We start from the raw sequence: 11,105 nt of genomic DNA, 5'->3' as shown, positions 1-11,105 counted from the left end.
CGGAGTCGTGGTCCACAGTAGACTGGTAGCAGAAAACAACTCGCTGTGAGCTGTGTATTTTTTCCTGTTTAGACTGGCAAATGGGCCACGAATTTAAAATGTGTTTAACCTGTTACACCATATCTCATTACGGAAGCAAAATATGCGTATGTGAAATAAATAATGTTAATTGTTTTTATACATTTCAATTTATATAGAAGCATATACTCAATTCCTAAGTTCATGTTTGCTATCTGAACACATTGCTTTATGCAAAGAGGGCCTAAAATAAGTATGTTTTGTTTTATGGAATAAATAGCGCATCTATGTTTTAATACGTATTGAGTGCAATTATGTTTCAGTATGAAGCGCACGTATTTTAATGTAGTAAGCTTTTTAATCCAATGTATCACCCGCCGCCTAAAGGTTTAGTCTTCAATGATTTAATGTGTTTCCATAAACGCATAGAACTGATGTGAACCTAAGCTCGTTGTTTCATCAGATAAGGTTATTATCGATGAGTGAATGTGTTCAGATGGGTATCCCACACCTAAGAAAAGGCAGGATACTTAATAAATATGTAAATCTATTTTCCGTCTTTCTGGGTCTTGAACTTCTGGCAAAGAACTATGCATGAACAAGGTTTTTTATTTATGATTGTTTTAGTTATGTTCTGGAAACATTAACAACCCATTTCTTTTGATTTTGCTGTAGACACACAAGTATTTACATTGTGTGTGCACATGGCCACATTGAAATACTCGTCTTACCTTATGCGTGCAAATGTCACCGATGTTTTAGATTTGATATAGGTAAATGATGCTTCAGTGGTTCGATAGTTTCGTTTGTTAAGTAAAGAACTGCAAAGATCATTTTTGAACTCGAATTTCAAATAATGTTATTATGCTTGCTGGTCAAGATGATTTAAGGTATTTAAAAATGCGCGTTGTTTACTGTTTACATATATTCTCTGTATAAAGCGTGTTTTTAGCTCAAGAAACATTTTTGAAATCCGATAACAATGAAACGTTAAGAAAAAATACTGTATAAAAAGCAAGAAAAAATCTGTGTCGCGTTGAAAAAAAAGTATATTGGGACTACAAAAAGCCGTGGTATGATGGAAACCATTGAATAATATTATTGAAACTATACTATAACATATTTTATATACAAAAGCAGATAATGGCATTGTATAAATAATATACATTTGGGTAATACATACGTAATGTTAAAAGGGTTAGACCTAAAGTTCTATAATATCATCGGGGGATTTCCCTTGGCACAGCATTAACATTGTATGATGGTTACAGATATACATAAATGAAAATGATGTCTTCCACAATAAACAGTTGATAACATAAAAATAAAAATACTTATATTGATTCATTCGGGATATCATGATAATAGTACTATTACTACCGGTAATAAAAGTAGTTACCAATAATAAATAAAAAAAATCGTCATAATCATAATAAGCATAAAGATGTAAATGATATTAAAAACGATAGTATAAATCCTGTCGACCTAAATGATACATGGTTAACTAAGTCATGAATCACTTGTCGTAATAATATATTTTCGAACTTAGTAAAAAATGAAGGTGTTGTTTTCATTATTAAATTAGGGCTAACAATAAAAGAGCAGCTCACAATTCAATCTAGGGGATGAAATGATCGTATCGCAGTAAAACGATAGGTAGGACTATTAAAAAAGTGATGCTCACAATTTTTACCATTATTTCCGCGTGCACATGGGGGAGTGTTTGTTGAATGATTATTAAATAAGTCCGCGTTAAGGTTACTGCCATTATTTCCCAAACGGGCATTTACAAGTTATGAATTTCTATCAGTGTGGAATATATTAGGGATTGTCTTCGCATAAATTAAATACACAATTATGATACTTGTGAGGAAACAGTAATAATGAACATGTACCGTGCTCTAAAAAAAATCAATTATACATGTATGCATCTTATAAAGCGTTGTAACGCGAGACGATTGAGTAATTTGGAGAGTTATGTTGTTGTCGTTATCTTTTGTGACACTACGAGGATTGTTTATTAAAGTATAAAAAACAGCAATCACAGTATGAGCACGGATAGCCGAGAGGTCTAAGCGATAGACTTTTACTACAGTGGACAGTGGATCGAGCCCACTTTTATTTAAACTCGCACGTGAGTTTATAAACTACTTTCGTTACAACACATGGACCTATCTTCCTAGAGTAATGCAATCGGCTATTCTTTAGTTTTCAATAAGCGAGCTTTTGTCAGCATTGGTTTGTAAACGTTTCATGAAACGCTTATATGTATTACATTCTCACCAACGGATTTCTTACTAAAAAGTACACTTTAAAGCATGAAATGACAATAAATCCAAATCCTAAACAAGTCTATCTTGACATCTGTGACATCGAAACTTGAATGCGGTCTACTTTTTAACTGTACTATGTTTATAAAAATAATAAAAAGAACAAATAGCTTAGCAAATGTTTACTGCTAGATTCCTACGGTTCGTTAACTTGTGCCCTTTAATATACTGGTCGCTTCGATCTTATGATGAACGTATGAGGTTTGTGACAATAGGAGAACTTAATACCTGAGGACGTCGGCGTAAACGTTTTTCAAAGAAGCAACCGAATCGTTTTCACAAAATGGTAAGGCGAGCTTGTCGAAGTGGGAATTCTAAATATTTGCCCTGGATCCACCTTAATAAAATCATTTAGGTACAATATCTAAGCTTTGCTTTGAGGCATAATGTTCGAGGCCAACGAGAGCTTTGTTTTCTGTGTGATTAAGATGTCAAAGTTTCAGAGATTGAGGTTTCAGTGTTACGTCACAAGCTTCAATCGAAAAAGTGATCGGGTCTGGTGTTCGGTCTCCAATAGGTTTTTTTTACATCGCCTCGCGCTTATCCGCATTGATAAGTGACATTGTAGAAATGTACACATTACTCTCTTTCGATTGCTTAAGCAAGTCAAACAAAAATAGTGTTTTTTTACATTTTAAGAATATGATTATCAATTTATTAAGCTGCAGATCAGCAATTCATCGGTGCAGTAAATATTGCTTAATATGTGAGAAACATCGGTGTAGAGTTGCGAAGGCATTTCTATGATATACTTTGTAAGAAAGTGTTAATTTTATCACTTAATGTAAAAAGGTTTAACGCAGTAAACGCCTTTTGTATAAAAAACATATAATATAAATATATATATATATATATATATATATATATATATAGATATATATATATATATATATATATATATATATAATATATATATATATATATATATATATGATATTATTTATATATATATATATATATATAATATATATATATATATATATATATATATATATATATATATATATATATTATATATATATATCTTGTCCTTAAAGCGATAGCGAACTATTTCTGACTGATTCATAAAAACATAACATGCTTTACAAGTGCAGAAACATTATGCAACTAGACTAGATATCTTTGTGCGACACAGAACATTATGCAACTAGACTAGATATCTTTGTGCGACACAGAACATTATGCAACTAGACTAGATATCTTTGTGCGACACAGAACATTATGCAACTAGACTAGATATCTTTGTGCGACACAGAACATTATGCAACTAGACTAGATATCTTTGTGCGACACAGAACATTATGCAACTAGACTAGATATCTTTGTGCGACACAGAACATTATGCAATTAGACTAGATATCTTTGTGAGACACAGAACATTATGCAACTAGACTAGATATCTTTGTGCGACACAGAACATTATGCAACTAGACTAGATATCTTTGTGCGACATGGTTTCAAAATTGATTAGGTTAAGCTGTAGACCGAGCCCTTATTCTAATATTCATTTAATTCACTCAAGTCGACGAAAACATAGAAAAATTATTCGTTAAAGAAAAACAACGCAAGATAAGTATTTTTAAACTACAGAAAAACCTCGGGTACATAACCACGACGATAAGTAGGAATTGCAAAAATAGTTTTCATCGATATTAATCCAAGTGAATGTCTGTATGTGCTTTACACCGTTGGATTTCTGCGAAGATGACTTCTGAACATTATGAGAAGTCATTGAATGCAATATTAATACGTAATGTAGGAGTTTGACGCGTGGTATCCAGTATCAAGGAAAGTTGGAAAAAACGAGACAGCATAAAACCGTTAACGTGATAAGAGTATTCGATAAGTCTTGACAAAAAAAAGTAAAATCGTACGACTTGGCCCTGACAGAATCAAAACGAATCTTGCGCTCGAAGACATATTGAGAAATGTTAATTAATTTTATTGTATGTTGAAACAAATAAATGAATAACAAACGAATAAAAATTTGCTGTGTATTTTAATAATATAATACTTAAACAAACAAAAAATCCTTCCTGATCTGGAATGATTTTCTTGTGATGGCAGTTGTTATATCACGTAACCATGGGGAGATAACCGCTGTGTGAAGTTTGGCCACTGATGCGAAATATGCGGTAAAGCCGTAAAATAAATGGCTCATGAAATTCGCAATTATGTAAGGGTCATCTCACAGGTGGTAAGCGTGTGGCTATGATATTAATTAGTGAAATTATCATTTTGAATTATAAAAAGGGGCATTTTCCCTGTAATGTTCACGGACCTCGATACCATAATTCAATAAAACATATGAAAAAACATTCTTACCGTGCTTGCCGTTGCAATATACATCAAAACTAACTGTCCAGCGCAGTTTAAAACCTTTGATTACATACATTACAACTAACCGACATTTTAAACACACGAGTGATTTCATTGGTCCAATGCGAAGGTGTGTCTTTACAACTGACGATTTCATTCATTAATTTTGTCTGATCGGTGTCAATTATGTTACGCGAGTTGTGTATCGTGTTATTTCTTAAAATTTGACCCAGCATTTGTAGAAATATAACAAGATATATACATTTCTAGAAAGGAAATTTATTTCTGCGTTGAAGAAGACCAAGATCGATAAAATCGCTGCACATTTGATGAAGTTATGGCTGTTCAAAGCGATGCACCCCGTTCTCGGGTGATTTTGAGTTGGATACCTTGTTATATATATATTTGATAGTGAAATTTGTTGTTGTTGTTTTTTCAGAAAAGTTGATTTTTCGTCATAATAATTTTATTTATCATTCAAAATGATGTTTTCATTAAGTAATATCATAGCCACACGATAACCACCTGTGGGTCAGCTGGTCAGTTTTGAAGTGTGAGAGTGAAGTTTGATTCCCTTGTTTGTGGGTCATAGTGCTTTGAGAATTTTTCTTTTGACAATGTGAATCATAATTGTAAGCAGAATAAAACAAATAAGATGGATTTAGAAAAGAGCTTTTTAATTTATCACTGAAGCAATATTATTAATAACACGTCTTCGCACCAACCTGTGTCAAGTGTGTCAATGATTGTGTCGGAATGAGTCACTTCGTGTTTCAGTGTGACTTAAGTACCCTGAATCTTTCACACAGTCATTAAATAAAAAAATGCAACCTGTGCACTTTATGTTTATCTGTTTTTAAACATAGTGTTTAACCGGTAATTATTAACCAACGACTATCATGCTTGATTTGTGAGAAATTGCTTCATAGATTTATAAAGTGTACCGAACAACTTAGAACAACTTAGACGTTTATATAAGTAATAGAACACGCTGAGACGTAAAATGTTTGGTTTCGGTCGCAAGACCTACACTAACAATACCCCGACCATTGTACACTTGATTGAGTTTACCTGATATGGCTTTACTCAAATAACTGTAGTTGTAATTGTGTTTTTACAAGTGGTTTTATTAAACTTCAAAAATGTTGTTCGGACATTACCGATTCGGACTGGGTTTTCATCTAATATTCATTAAATATGTTTTGACTATTCAACCTTTATATATTTTTTATGTTTTCATCATATATATGTTTATGCCATGCTCATACGTGTTTTAATTGTTAATAGTATATATTGTAGGTATATGTCCAATATGGTTTAGGTATTCCGCCTAAATGTTTGAATTATTCTGTTGTATAATTTGAGTATTCACTCTGTGTGGCCAGGATATTCATCTTTTTTGTTTCATGAATTTTCCAATACGTGTGTGTGTATGATCCTATATGTTTAGGCAATATTCTATATGGCTTTATGTGCTTTTAATATTCATCGTTCAGCTCAATACCAGCATTTGCGTTTTTTTCCTTACATTTTTTTTATAATCCTCTAAAAAGAGAGACATTCGCAAAGTTGTATTGAGAAAACAGAATATTCGAAGAATTTGGGAGCCCCTAACAAGCTTAATACGAGATTTTACATTCAACCACATATTTTTTAATGATTGTCAACACTTTACCACATATATCATCATTAAATTATTGATACCAAAGTGCATTTCGATATATAAATATTATTTGGTTTTTACAAAGAATTATTACAAAACTTATTGTTTAAGGTCAATAAATGCTTAATGTAGCCGTTTATAGTAATTCAGACAATGTTTGACAACAACAGACACCCGAAACTAATATTGCATAACTATTTTACAGAAAATGGCGAGAGAATACCACTAAATTAGATTAAATACTATTTTAATCAAAAGCCTATACCGTATGCCATTTTACGTTTTAATCTGTTACTCGCTTTCTCGAATCATCAATCGGTGATGGAAAATAGATTTATTTTCTATAATCGGCAAAAAGATTCCAAAGTTTTGTTGGATGACTTAACAATTACCTGTTCATAGTTTTTAATCATCTTTAAAAAATCAATATATAATATTCATAATAATACAATTGTCGAATTGATCGTGTTTTGTGTATATTTCCCAAAATCCAAAACTTACTGTTGTTCAAGTGTTCGATATCCTTTGAATTTTTACTCAAACATTTCTTTTTTTCTGTGATATTAATATTGTTTCACCAATTTTGCTATCTCGGCATACGCTGATTGAAAATGCGCACATATTCTTCATATTCTTAATGTTTCTTGTATACAATCGTTTTCAATTCATTCTGCATGCTTAGCAACTCATTGCGACTCATATCGGAGAACAATAAGTTTAAATACGACTTGTTTAAGATTGTGCAAATAGTGGTTGTGCAGTGGTGCATGATCGCCCCACTGGTACAAATTTATTCAGCGAAAACAGTAATCAGGGTATAGTGAGATTCACGTGCAAGTATGTTAACGATATCGGATGTACCGCTACGCGAATGTAAAGGGCCTATTTTAAAAACTTAAAATGTTTGGCCGTAAACAAACAGCATTTCTAATGATTTACATGGGTCAGCTAGTGTTGAGAACAGACTAAGTCGACTTAAGACCTGGCAAGAACTAATACTTTTGTTTTAACAACGACAAACTATAATGAGCACCCTCGTGAGTGTTTGATTCTGCCGTGCTACTTCGTGGTAACCTGGTAGCAAAATTATCTAATGCTTAGTAGAATTGCGTAAGTTAGCGTTTTTTGGACAATCATCCACGTTATGCAAATTTTATGTACAAAGTAGACTTAACAGGTTCAGGGGACTTTTCTAGAACAGTCCTGATTTTACAACTATACTTATCTCGCTGCTATACTGCCTACTTTGTACAAAGTACAAAATAGCCTTTGTAGCGGCTCTTATTTCACCTACCGTGAAGTGCTTTACTTCTAAGAACACACTCTTTCTGTAGTTAATATTTCTGAATGATATATGCCTTTAATCTGTGCAATCAGGCTTCTGAATGCTGTTGGCGATACCAGTCAGAATGGCGTATCAACTGGTTATCAACCCGCCTATCGGGGTTCCCTTGTGTCGAAGTAACATCATGGATCACTGATAATATGTTCGCTACAAATGTCTTAAAACGTCGAGATTCATTTCTTTTGTATCAGCGAGTCTGTCCAGAAATACCTGCAGTGGACCTTTTAGTTCAATTCTTGTTAAACCAACTGATACAAGTAATTGCCAAAACTTCTACAGATAGCTCTCATCTTGGTTTCCACATCGATGTAATGGAGGCTAATCTAGACCCATTTCAAAACTGCATTTTTAGCTACTGATGGCATCGTATATCTTAACATACAACGCAAGTAAACATTCTAGCCACCGATGTCACTGTTAATTATCCGTGGAAGATATCTATTTCATCCCCTTGTAGCTTTTGTCGCCATTCATTATGTAAAGCCAGCTTTAAAAAAAAGAGTTACAGGGACCAGAGGTCCAAGTGTGTCATGCAATAAACTAGCTACTGATCGTATGCCACGACGAGTGTGGATTTGTCCGGAAGTTAAACATCAAATAAACATTTATCTTTGTCAACATGCCAGCGCAGCACAAGAGCACAATTAAACTGTTTGTAATTCTAAAGCTCCACCTTTGCGCACTTTTTGCTCTTGCAGATTCCGGCATGTGTCAGAGAATTTTTGATTATTAAGAATCCACTTTGTTAAATGTAACATAACTTTAAAAAGTGTGTCTCGGGTTTCTTAAAGACAACCCGTCTTTTTATTCCGAACGGACTAAGCGGAAATTTCGTTCTACTGGCCTTACAGTTTCTGACTTAATTGTGATGCGTTCTCTTTAGAATTGATTTTCAAACCATGCCATGGACGGCACAACTCGGCGATCACGTCGCTCCAAACAGATGTAGTATCATAAAGTATTCAGTCGGTGGTTTGTCCATGTTACCGCCTGACCATCAAAGAAACTCTAATGCATATTTGCCCTTGTCACTGACCTTTTACTGATGGAATATGGCCTCGATGTCGGCAACTAGGGCCACAAAATGCTAAAGGAACCAAGTTAGTACGCTTAAAAAACTGTTAACTACATCAGGCCCCTGCAGCAGGCTCATTGAGTAATGTTCCCCGGTATTTTGCGGCACAGTCAAAACGATCCTTACCTGTCCAGGCTAATTCCGGGCTTATTCAGCCTACATCACGGATGAGAGGAAGATTCCAAACTTTCCTGGATGTTCATTTACGATTGAACTAAACAGGCTTTGCATACCCGTTCTCAAAATAATTTCCCATGGACTCGCTGTACAGAGCATACATATTAGGGGCATAAAAAAAGTTTACGTCTCAATGGATCTAAAAGTTTTACGGTTAATTGTCTATTATAAGACAAATTTACCAGTTCCAAACGACAAGGCAGTAGGTGTTTGTTATACTTTGTTTCTTTTTCTTTCGACCGTGCCATTATGCACAGTGCACTGAGATAGTCCTGAGACTAACCTACCCATTGTACACAGTCAGGAAAATCGGTGTTCAAAAGTTTGTCAGCCTTACTTTGTACATTTGACATCTGTTGAAAGTTCACATTGCGTGTAGAGGACGAAGTTTACCCTCTAGGGCCAATAATACTCCAACCAAAAATTAACCGTGTTGCATTCGGCATTCCAATGTTATCTTTCCTCTCTTGCTCTATCCAGAAAGCCTTTGGAGTATCACCCCGAATATGCAACTCTACTAGTGCGGCAATAACCTTTGGACGTTGTATTCCTGCAAATGTTCTTACTTACATATCTCCGCTCCAGTTGGAAGAGACCGCATGGATATTGACAAGTGTTTAACAATATATATATATAAGCCTCAATACTTTCATGACCATCTAGAAAACTCACCTTTCAGTTAAGATGCATGCCAGATATGCGCTGTGTTGACTGATTTACAGCTGAACGAGTGAAATCCGCATAGTACTCTTAGTGTTTAGTTTTCTTACTTAAATATCGCTACACAACGTCATATCGCTGCCTTCATGTAACAAGGCATATGTTGCCGTCTAACGTGAACAATATTTGACAACTACAGGGACAATGCATAAACTAATTTAACGACAACTGATTTTGAACAACAATTGCTTACCCTACGCTATCTTCTGAGTATCTTTGCAGCAACGACTCTTTCTGTGGAACTTGGCAAAATGCTTTACATTCAGACATTCGTTTCTTCCTTTCAACAACCTCATGTTGCATCTAAATTCATAGACTAGAATTTGTGTTAGGTAACCAGTATATGGTTGCCCCACAATAAACTCAAGATAAGCCCCTTATTGACCATCAACGCCCTTCGCACACATCGACTCTGTGTGCCCTGCTTTTACTAGCTATTGTTGATAGACCTAAACAATTCCCACGGTTTGACTCGCAAACTCTATACTAATAATGAATGTGTTTTTAGTAATTAACAAGATCTTGACCGTACATTTTGCCACTATAGCTCTCTACTGAATAAATGAATGAAGACGCTGGATCGGAACCCTGTTCGATTAGCTTTCTAGCTTTATCAGGCCATTTTACCCGAATGAGCATTGGAAGCATTTTTTCAATTTTCTTAAGATTTTCTTTAGTATGTATTTCCGACGTATAGCCGTCCGATTGAGATTTTGTTATTTTACATTTCTTGTAATCCAGCGACAGGTTCATCAACCCCTGAACAACATTTGTTTTTATTGGGTTGTCATTTAAAAGGCGATCAACATGAGACGTATGTACTAAATGTGGCTTACCATAGCGAGTAAGGAAAAATTATTTAGCCCTAACATACCCTGTTTATTGAGGTGAAAACCACGCAACACACTGTACTGCGTCCAACGTCGCCAGTACAGAACTGAATAAAATTACCGTTAGCAATGATAAACATACAGCAAGTGATACTACAGGTAAACAGGGTCAACTTTAAGTTTTCTAGTAATAGTATTTATTACTAAAATTGTCACTTAAAATGACAAATCAGATACAGCACTTTAAGGGGCCATTTCACGTTTTGGTAAATTGATAAAATTTAAAAAAGATGTTTCAGATTCGCAAATTTTCGATTTAGTTATGATATTTGTGAGGAAACAGTAAGACTGAACATTTACCATGCTCTAATATAGCCATTGTATGCATCTTTTTACGATTTAAAAACCTGAAAATTATAAAGTGTTGCAACGCGAAACGATTGAATAATTTGGAGAGTTCTGTTGTTGTCGCTATATTTTGTGAAACTACGATGATTACTTATATATAGTATAAAATACGTCAGAAATTTCATGCGGAACAATGGTCGAGGGATCTAACTCAGAGACTTTTTACGCCAGGACTTCAGGGGTCAGTGGTTCGAGCCCTGTTGGTTCGAGCCCTGTTGAG

This window comes from Dreissena polymorpha, chromosome 1 (assembly GCF_020536995.1).
Source record: "Dreissena polymorpha isolate Duluth1 chromosome 1, UMN_Dpol_1.0, whole genome shotgun sequence".
In the NCBI taxonomy this organism is placed as follows: domain Eukaryota; kingdom Metazoa; phylum Mollusca; class Bivalvia; order Myida; family Dreissenidae; genus Dreissena; species Dreissena polymorpha.
This window is presented reverse-complemented; position numbering follows the sequence as displayed.